The sequence below is a fragment of the Heterocephalus glaber genome, unplaced genomic scaffold, assembly GCF_053883595.1.
Source record: "Heterocephalus glaber isolate CG9 unplaced genomic scaffold, H.glaber_assembly_v1.0 deba00001532, whole genome shotgun sequence".
NCBI lineage: Eukaryota > Metazoa > Chordata > Mammalia > Rodentia > Bathyergidae > Heterocephalus > Heterocephalus glaber.
The window spans coordinates 373,572-384,667 of NW_028258330.1; positions in this window are offsets into that span (position 1 = coordinate 373,572).

The following is an 11,096-nucleotide window of genomic DNA, read 5'->3' on the forward strand; positions in this document are numbered from 1 at the left end:
GTGGATGGTCTGGTGAGATCACTTTTTGCTGTGATGATAATTGGGTTGAGATAGGAAGTGCAGTTGTAGTACAGATGAGTCATGTTCTGGGTGCTTCATGAAGTATCCATGTCAGGAGGGCAGTGTGAATGAATTGTCCTGCTGATTTGCCAAGTCTCTCCCCAGAGGCCTTTAACATTAAGTATGATGCTGCTGTAGATCAAGAAAAAAATATTTTTTCTAGTTTAAGAGTTTGTTTTTTAAGTCACTAATGAGTATTGAATTTTATTTTGTGCATTTTATCTATTGAGACAATCATATAATTTTGCTCCATTCTAATGTTGAATTACTTATACTCCTGATACAAAGCATGCATTTTCTTTATATAGTGTTAGATTTGGTTTTCTGATGTTGGGTTTAGGCAGTTTGCTTATTTGCTTAGTTTCCTTTCCTCCTCCGGTGGTGCTAGAGATTGAACCTGTGCATGTTAGGCAAGCACTCTACTACTGAACTACATCCCCACCCCTTTTCACTATTTATTTGTTTATTCTTTGGTACCGGGGATCAAACTCGGTCCTTGGCAGGCAGCGAAACCACTTAGCCAAATCCCCGGCCCTCTTTTCACTTTTTAATGTGAGACAGTCTTACTATGTTGCACAGGCTGGTTTCAAACTTTTGATCCTCCTGCCTCAGCCTCTCAAGTACTGGGGTTACAGGTGTGCACCACCATGCCTGGCTGAAACTTGTAAATTGTGTTTCTGCCCCTGAACAAAGAACTAACTTTTAGCTTTGTTGAACTCCATAATGCCTTATTCTATATTTTAAAATTTCTTTCATTTTTATTATTTCTTTCCTTGTACTTTCTACTTTTCTCATTTTAGCCAAACATTTATTTCATCAATTTTCAGCTGGTCTTTTTTCTAATAAACACATTTACAGCTGTATGTTTCTTTGTAAGTACTACTTTTTCTCTGTTCCACAAATTTTACTGTAGTGTATCTTTGTATTGTTAGTTTGAAGCATTTTATAAATGTCATTAGTATGTTTCTGTGTTCCAAATGTTATTTGGAAATGTGTTTTAAATTTTTTGAGTTAAGATTGAAGTGAACCCTTTCATTGATGAGTTTCTCATGGTTGCCCTGTGGTCAGGGAACGAACCTCATGCTGCCCATGCTCAGGCACTCACTGAGCCCTTGTCCATGTCCACAGCCCTGTTTCTGGCTGCTTAATGCAAGTTTTCCATGATGTTGGGAAGAACATGTAAGCTAAGTGCCTGCTAGGCCACTCTGTGCCCTGTCATATTAAGACTACCGTGTAGAGCCACACACACCTGGCCCAGGTCAGAAGCCGAAATTCTGGGAGGGCAAGAGGTGTCTGTTTTCTTCTTCTTACCCTTCTACATGGTGCCCAGCACATAGAAAGCTTCGATAAGTATTCATTACACCCATGAATCTACGAATGAAGAAAAGATGGCTCCTTCCTCAGCCTACCCTCAAAATTTAGTAATCACATTTTTTCTTTCGAAAGTTTTGCTATTTTTTCCAGATAGAAATATATCACGTGGTTCACAATTTAACAGATGCACAGTAGTATCTTGTGATTGCTTTCACAGCCACCTGCTTCCTGTTGCTAGAAAATACTACTAACAATTCACTTGTATTAACAAGAGATATTTTATGAATACACAAGCATTTCTAATACACTTTTTAATTGCAATAAAGTACCTTTGCTCCAACCTCATTAATCCCCTTACATACTTCTGAATTCACTTGTGAATGTAGTATTTGGTGTCATTTGTTAAGGGGACACTAGGGGACAATATAGCACCATGAGAAGAGGTGGGGGATCAAAAATCATGATTTCACAAGGTTTCCTTGAAGGACAGGTCTCTCAAAAAGGTGTATTTGTATGCCTGTTTTATTTATTTTTTGAGGTGGAGTCTCACTGTGCTGCCTAGGGTGGTCTTGAACCCCTGGTCTCAGGTGACCCTCCTGCTTCAGCTAGGACTACAGGCCCACACCACCAAGCATGCCTGTGTGCCTGTTAAGAAATTAATGGGTGCTTGGCTGAGTTTAAACTCTGTCATAAAGTTGGGCTGTGGGGTCTGACATTGGACTCAGACAGGTTTAGTTTATGGAGAAAAAGACTGCTGTAGAAAGTGTCTTCCTGGAACAGGTCTGCATAGCCTCACCCCTCAAAACCATTAGCTTCAAATGGCAGATGGAACCTGTGGCGTTAAAGCACCACGAGGCTCTGTCCCCTGCTCTGCCTCTACTTCTCCTGACTTTAGAAGCAAATCGACTCCTTTCTCGCCCCAGGCCCTCACCCCACTTCCTTCTCCTACCCCCAGGCCTGGCCCATGCCTTTTGCTGGCTTCTGAAGCACTTCAGGCACAGACCAGGGTGGGTGTGTATGTTTCCTCTGGTGCACCCATCACGGGCTGCATTCCATAGAGGTTGTCTGTGTGTGCTCTTCATTGATAGGATTCTCCCCAGGATATGCTGTTAAATGAAGAATGTACAGAGACCCTGCCATGGGACAGCTGTTTGGTGCACTGCTGCTGGATGGACGGCCAGGGGTGTGCCACCCTTTGTGTTGACAGAGGGTGACACAGTGACTGTCCTGATCACAGGCCACCTCCAGTCTGCTCACCTTCAGAGGTCCATGCTTATCTTGTGTAGAACTCAGAAAAGTGTCAGTTTCAACAGGGTCCTTGTGCTCCTGCTGCTGCCCTCAGTCATTTCCTTTGCTACTTGGAACCCTTATACCCAGCACCCCTCTTCTCTAACCCCAGCCTTTCTCCCATTACAACATCCTCTAGGCTGCACCAGGCTTGCACCCGTGCATCTCTGGCTTGGCACTGTGCCTATTGAGTTAGGAGGATCACAAGTTCAAGGCCAGTCTAGGCAACTTAGTGAGACCTTGTCTTAAAATAAAATTAAAAAGAAAACAAAAAAAGCTGGGGATGTAGCTTAGTAGTAGAGTGCTAGGGTAGTTTGTGCAAGGCCTTGGATTCAATCCCCATTAACACACACACACACACACACACACACATTTTACTGGCTAAACAATGGTATCTTTTAGAGAGGAAACTGAAACAGAACAGAAGCCCCTTGCTTTCTGGCCCAGAGATGACGCTGGGTTGTGTGCTGGATTTAGTTGTCTGTTTAACTTGTTTTCAACCCAGAAGAGTTCCCGGGTCTCTCATTGCATTTCACGACCCTGTCTTGAAACAAATGAGCCTGGTTCTCGGTGGAATTTCTCCTGCACTGGCACAGAGGTGGTTTGTTCCCTTCACACCCCCATAGGACACTTGGCCCCAGTGTGGCAGTGTTGAGAGGTGATGGGGTCTTTAAGAGGTGACTGGGTCACTAGAAGAGATTAACGCCCTTCTCGAAGGAGCAGTCTCCTCCTGGGACTGGATTGGTCACTGAGAGGGGTTGCTATAGAAGGAAATTCATTTTCCTCAGCTTCTCCTCTGTCCTCTCTTCAGCACTTCACCATGCTCTTCTGCCTTCTGCCTTGGGTGCAGCAGGTGACCCTCACAAGAAGCTCGCATTTGACCTCCAGGAAGCCAAAATAAACCTTGTTTCTTTCCACCACCATGACAGACACCTGAGATCATGAGCTTCAAAGGAGGAAAGGTTTATTTGTCCCGTGGTTGCAGAGGTTTCAGTCCCTGGACAGTGGCTGTTGTTTTGGGCCTGTGGGGAGGCAGATATCATGATGGGAGTGAATGCAAAGTGGCGCTGCTCACCTCACAGGGACTAAATGAAGAGAGAAATAGGAGGCACAGGTGCTTGATGTCCTCTTCAAGGGCACGTTCCTAATGACCCAACTCCTCCTGCCAGGCACTAACCCAAACAGTCCCACAACCTCCACAGCACCACAGCTTGGACCATGCCTTCCACACTGTCCAAACGGTAAACTGTCTCTGGAGTTTTGCTGCAGCAATAGGAAAGGCCTGAGGCACCTCTTGGTTTGGACGGGTCTGGGTTTCTTCACAGCTAAGTGCAGGCTGTGTATGGTCGGGCACAATGCCAGAGAATTGACATGTTTCTCTCAGCATACCCTGTCAGGAGGCCCGTGACACCAATATGCCTCATTACCGGTGATGCTAATTTTGATTACTGGGTTGAAATAGTGTCTGCCTGGTTTCTTGGCTTTGACACATGTACTCTTTAAATTTACTCAGAGAGACAATTATTATCTTCATTTTCCAGACAAGGAACCTGAAACACAGGACATAAAAGACTTGCCTAAAGTAATTTTCAAGGCCAGGGTCCCAACCCAGGGCTCTGGCTCCAGCCATGTGCTCTGCAAACCACACAGGAGGAAGAGTTGGGATTGGCAGCTGTGGAGAGGCCTGGAAGGGAGGATGAAGCCTGCTCAGGTAGAAGGGCAGAGGCAGTAGGCTGAGCCTGGGTCCTCTCTCTGTATACTAATCCTGGGTCCTCTCTCCAGGTGCTGAACCTGAATCCTCTCTCCATGAGTGTGACTTGACGCATGGGGCCCCTGGACTGTGTCATTACTTCCTGGGTGTTTTTGCTGAGGATGGCTTGAGATGCGCTGATGAAACCTGGTCTTCCCTCTCTGGAACACAAGGGTTGACTGGCTTGAGGTCACCACTGCTTGTCAAGATGTGCCCGATTTAAGCTTCTTGGCTACATCTGCTGTGGAAGTGTGGTGCAGAGGTACCATCATTTAGTCATGAGTAGAAAGAGCTGCCTCAAGTTGGGGTGCCATGCCCACAGGGATAAACTGGCCTCACAGGGAGTCCCTGCTGGTTGGTAGCCAGGGACCTAGGCTGGTGTGGCCTCCCCATGCCCTATGCTTTGTTTGCACAGACTCACTCCTACCTCTTTCTTCTCCCCTCTGATTATTTTGGGCCCATACACCCCCAGCCTTACTAGCCCTGAGGCTCCTAGTCATCTGTTCCCTGAAGTGCTGCCTTGCATCTGCCAGGCACAACCTCGCCTTGAACTTTTTTTCTGGCTGGTTCAGCTTCCTACCCAGTCCAGTTCCTTGGATTGCCACTGCCTCACTGTGGGATCCCAGAAGTAGAGCCTGAGGCTGGAGAGGCTGGGACTTTCACCTACTCCTGTCAGCCATGGGTCCAGTATTGACTCCCCTGTGCTTCTGTATGCTGGGCTGCAGGTTCAGGAAGGGGTCCTCAGGCTGAGAGCCACTTGTGTGGACCCTGGTTCAGGGATCTTAGAGTTGAGGGCAGAAGGTGAGTTCAGAGTTGCCAACCTGCTGCGTTCCTCTGCCCCATTTGGCTGTGCCACCTTGAGCACTGTGTCTTGGTGTATGAAGAGGGACTCAGACAGGAGCTTCCTCCTAATCCACTTTCCATCCAGATGGAGAGTGAGAGATTGTGCTCAAGCTTGGAAGCCTTCACTTATGGATTGCATATGGAAAAGTCCTTATTAGTTACTGGTTTACTGTCAGTCCCTTAGGACCCTGAAAGTGCATGTGCATTATGTATTTATGTATGTATGTATATATATACAGTTGACCTTTATACAACTTGAGTTTGGACTGTGTGGTCCACCTATCTGTGGATTTTTATTTAGGAGACTTGTGACAATCTGAGAAAATTTAAAGATGAACTGCATAGTCTAGAAATATAAAAAAAATTAAAAAGTTAAGTATACAGGTCAGGGATTTAACTCAGTGGTTCCACCACCTGCCTCGCAAGCGCAAGGTCCCCAGTTTGATCCCCAGTACCAAAAAAAAAAGTTAAGTATATCACAAACACATAAGATCTATGTACATAATAGTCTCATTTGCTACCGTACTATATATATATATGTGTGTGTGTGTGTGTGTGTGTGTGTATACATCTATTCTAAAAAGTTAAAATTTATCAAAACACACACACACAACATTTAATAGACTGTACATGGGGCTATTTGCATTTGCCACAAATATGACCAAATATGAATCCATAGTTTGAGTTGCAGCTGTGTGGACCTGGCTGCACTACTCTGTGCTGACTATGTCAGGTCCCCCTCCTGTCCCAGCTGGCCTGGCCTCGAGTATCTGCTTGCAACACCCATGTGATCATCATTCCTTTCCCCAATGATTTGCATGTGGGTAAAAAGTGCTCTGTCCTGTTCTTGTGTATTCTCATCATATGTAACATGAGTAACATACCAAATGCGTGTAAATCGACTGTTGATGGTATTGGTCGAGCTTCCAGTCATTAGGTTCTTAGTGGTTACATTTTGAAGGAATTAAAAGTTACACTTGGATTTTGGATTCCGCTGGAACCAACACCCATAATCCCAACATTGTTCAAGGGTGAGCTATGTATGTATCTACAACCACACATATTTTTAATTGACACATAATAATTGCACACAGTATGGGGTAGATGTGATGTTTCAATACATGTCTACACTGTGTCAGGAACACATCAGGGTAAGCAGCATATCTGTCACTTCACACATTTATCGTTTCTTTGGATGAAAATATGTATAATCCTCTTTCCTAGCAATTGAAATGTACAGTGTTGTCAATCTGTCACCTTCTGTGGAATGGAACATGAAAGTGGTTCCCTCTGTGTGGCTCTAACTTTGTATCCAGTGAGCAGCCACTCCCCCACCATCTCCACAGCTCCTCCCACCCCCTTTCCATTCCCATCTTCCACCTGGTCACCTTTTTTAGATTGACACATAAGATCGGGTGACATCTGTCTTCCTGTGCCTCGCTTATTTCACTTTCCGTAAATGGCACTGTCACCCATGCCAGGGCTTCATCTATTGGTGACTGAGAACTAGTCCATGTGTGTGCCCTTTCTGTGCCTTGGCTGTGATAAACATTGTTGCCATGAGTGTGGGCATGCACATGTCTCTGGCACGCTGCCTTTAGCTTCCCTGCTGTGCCCACTGAGGGCCACACAGCAGTTCTCCCAAATAGTGCTGAGAGGCCCTCTGCCAGTCCTGTGCAGGGAGATGGAGCTCAATGTTTCTGGGCTCAGTGTAAATTGGGCAGTAAACCAGCACCTACCCAAGGGTGGCACAGAGTAAACAATAAATGTTAGGTGTGCATCTCAAGGAGGAAGTGGCCTCTGTACCAGCTAGCTGTTGCTACAACAGGAGGAGCATGCCCAGAGCACTGCAGTGGGGCTGCAGACCCTTCCTGAGCAGAGCGATCATCACTGGTGATGATCAAGAAGCCATTTAAGACCTCTGGAAATTCTCCTAAGAGCATACAGCCAGGGGAACAGCATTTATTCAGGAAATTTTACTAAATCTTCATAAGGACAGGGGAGCATGCGGCACTGAGTGTGGTCTGCCTGCTCTCTGCCTGGGCTCTGCTGGGGGGCCATGGTCAAGAGGTGGACAGCCACCCTCGGCTCCCGGCTGTGGGCATGGACTCACCCACAGGTGAGGATGCCGGGACCTCTCACCTCACCCATCTCCATGCTGCTGAGCTCTGTTCTAGACAAGTGTGACCACAAGTAGTTAAGATTTAGAATATATAAGGAAATCAAACAAGTCAACAGCAAAAAGCCCCAAATAATCTGATTTTAAAATGACCTAAATAGACTTTGCGTATATATCAGAGGATTCAATAAGGTGCCAGGACTACTCAGTAGGAAAAGAATGTCTCTTTAACAAATATTTTGGCAAAATCAGATATCCACATGCAAAATAAAATGAGGCTGGATGCTCATCTTGTATCAGATATGAAATGTAGCTCAGAAGGCATCAAAGGCCTAAACGTAACAGCTAAAACTCTTAGAAGAAAACATAGGAGAAAGGCTTCATGATAATAGGTTTGGCAGTGATTTCTTGGATATGACACCAAACACAGACCAAAAAAAAAAAAAAATAGAGCCAGAGATTTAGCTCAGTGGCACTGTGCCTGCCTTGAAAGCATAAAGTCCTGAGTTCGATCCCCAGTACCAAAAGCAAAACAAAAACAAAAACAGAGAAATTGTACCAAAAGCAAAACAAAACCGAAAACAGAAAATTGGACTGGATTAAAATTAGAAACTCTTTTTTGCATCTAAGGACACCATAAACAGAGTGAAAAAGCAACCTACGGATGGCAGAAAACATCACCAAACCACACACTGGGCATGAGGTTGTGTTAGTGCATTTGTGCTGTTAAAACAAAAGACTGGGGGGGCCAGGGATTTAGCTCAGTGGTTCCGCGCCTGCCTCTCAAGCGTAAGGTCTGGAGTTCTATCCCCAGTACCAAACAAACAAACAAACAAACAAAAGACTGGGTCATTTATATGTGAAAAGCAGAAATTTCTCTCTCAGTTCTGTAGCCCAGGAAGCCTGAGATTAAGGGCCGAGCACTGGCAGGCCTTTCTTGGTGCTGTCCATGGCAGAAGGTGTGCCTATGGGAGAGCCAGAGAGAGGGGAAGGGTTGGAATTTGCTCTTTTGTGCAAAATCCATGCCAGTGACATGAAACTCTCTCCAGTGACAATGGTATGAATTCACTGCCCTTGCAGACTAATCGCCTCTTCTTAGGTGCTGTCCCAACACTGCTCACTGGAGATTAAATTTCCAATATATCCATTCTGGGGACATATTTAAACCATTGCAAGAGTTAATGTCCACAATATACAAAGAGCTCATACAACTGAATAGCAAAGAACCAAATATCTTTAGTAGAAATGAGTAAAGGACTTATATAAACATCGCTTCGAAGAGTACACCCAAATGGCCAAGATGCGCATGTAAAGGTGCCAATGTCATTAATCATAGGGGAAATATGCATATCACAGTAAGAGGCCAGCTCACACCTGTTTGGACTGCTATCTGCTATGGTTTACATCTATATGTCCCCCAGCCTCATGTACTCATAGGCGGGGCTTTGGAAAGGTGATTGGATTATGGGAGTTTATAGTGGGCTTGCTATTAGGAGTTGGGAGTCTGGTCAGAAGAGGTAGTCACTGGGGCCCTGGCCTGGGTCTGTCTCCTTCCCTGGCTCCTCCCATCTTTCCCTGCTTCCTGCCACCATTCTGTGAGCAGCTTCTTCTCTGCCAGGCCCCTCTGCCATCCTGACTTGGAGCCAGCTGATTGTGGACTGAAACCTCTACAAACTGTAAATTGAAATATACCTTTTCTCCTTTAAGTTTCGGGTGTTGGGTGTTGTATCCCATCAATGAGAATGTGACTAAGACACTACTATTAAAGAAATCAAGAGATAACAGGAGTTGGCAAGGTTGTGGAGAAAAGAAAACCCTGTATGCTATTGGTAGAATGTATACTGACAGAGCTTTTATGGGAAACAGTGTGAAGTGTCCTCAAAAAATTAAAGATAGAACTACTATGAGATCCAACAATCCCACTACTGGTTCTATATCCATGGCAGCATCCTTCACAGTGTTCAACATATGGAAACTGCCCAAGTGTTAGCAGCAGGCGAGTGGAGAAGGAGCCAGGTATACACATAGAGTGCAGTGTTATTCAGCCTTCAGAAGAAGGACTCCTGCCATCTGCAGCAGCATGGACGACCCAGAGAAGTTTAAATGCAATAAACCAGATATAGAAAGATGAGTACTGTATCATGTGTCTCTGTGCTGCTATAACAAAATGCCTGAGGCCAGGTCATTGATAAGGAGCAGAAATTTCTTTCTTTCAGTTCTGGAGATCAGAAGTCTGAGACGGAAGCAATTGGCTTGGTGTCTGATGAAGCCAGCTTCCCACTTCCAAGGTGTTATGTATTGCTCTCCCCTGGAGAGGACAAACATCACAGTCTCAAAGGCTGGAGGCAAGAGGGCATTGCCTTTCTAACAAGTGTTAGTGATGACTCCCTTCCAGAGGGCAAGGCCTCACCTCTGAATGCTGTTGTGTTGGGGATTAGGTTTCTTCATGAGTTTTGGAGGGGGCGCTATTTTTAAAACCATAGCAATGTGGAATCCAGAGCCATCAAACTGTGAAGCCAAGTGGAATGGTGGCTCCCAGGGCTGGGGCTGGGCTGGGCAGATGATTTCCAAGGGTGTGTGGTTCAGCTGTGCAGGAGGAGCGAGCTGTGATCTCTGAAGCACAGTGCCCGTGGCTAACAATGCTACACTGTTCACCTTCTTTTTGCTAAGGGAGTAGAACCTATGTCACATGTGCCAGCGAGTGTGGCCTTTTCTGAAGGGACCAGAGAACAGATGTCCCTGTTGGTGGAAAACAAAAGCACATCTAGCACTCATGGGTTCAAAAGTGGCTACTTGATTTAGTTTTGCTGGAAGTTTCAGTCTCTTTTTTAGAGTTAGAGGGGCGCACTGAAGATTTGGTGATTAAACAAAAAAGTAAAAAACACTACGGTGTTTCTGGACCTCACAAGTTGAGAGAAGCCTGGACTGTTTTTATTATTGAGGTTCCAGTTATATGCAAATATGAATTGCATAGACGGTAATGACTGGTGGGGAAAGGGGTTGTGGTTGCTTTTAGTGCCTAGCAAGGCGGGGGGAAGGCGACAGGTGCTACATGTCTGGACAGGTGTCCACATTCATTCACACTCCTAGGTGCACATGCCTGGGAGTTGACTGTGACATTACATACCCATTTTCCCCCAAGTCTCCATGAACATATCTGGCTAATGCAGTGGATGCTGACATGTTCAGGGCTAAGGAGACTGATGCTGGGAACTGAGTTTGAAAAGCATCGACAATGCAATGAGCTGAGAGGTCGATGGGGACCCCGCTTGTGACTGAGCCAGTACACCGAGTATTCATGGTGCAGTGTGGGTGCTGGGTCTGCAGGGACTCACTGGGGATCCCATCAGCTTTGCTGTATATTTGAAAAGTTAAACAACAAAATATTGAGAAAACATGGGTTACCATAAGGTTATGATATATTTTAGTTGTTTGAATTTCACAAGTAAATGCTATTAGTAATTACTATGTATCACATATATATATATACTAATAAAGAATTTTAAATAAAGAAAGAAAATTAAAGTATAACAAACAAAACCCCAAAATACAGTGTAGTGAGGTTGTGCCATCCATAAGACAACTGTAGGATTCATCGACAGTATTACTTTATTGTCAAGTGTGGCCTGGTCATGGAACACAAGTTTAACAAGGCATGAAGGACTTTAATTTTAATTTCTGATAGTATAACTCAAAATTGCACTGGGCTTTGTACAAATGGAG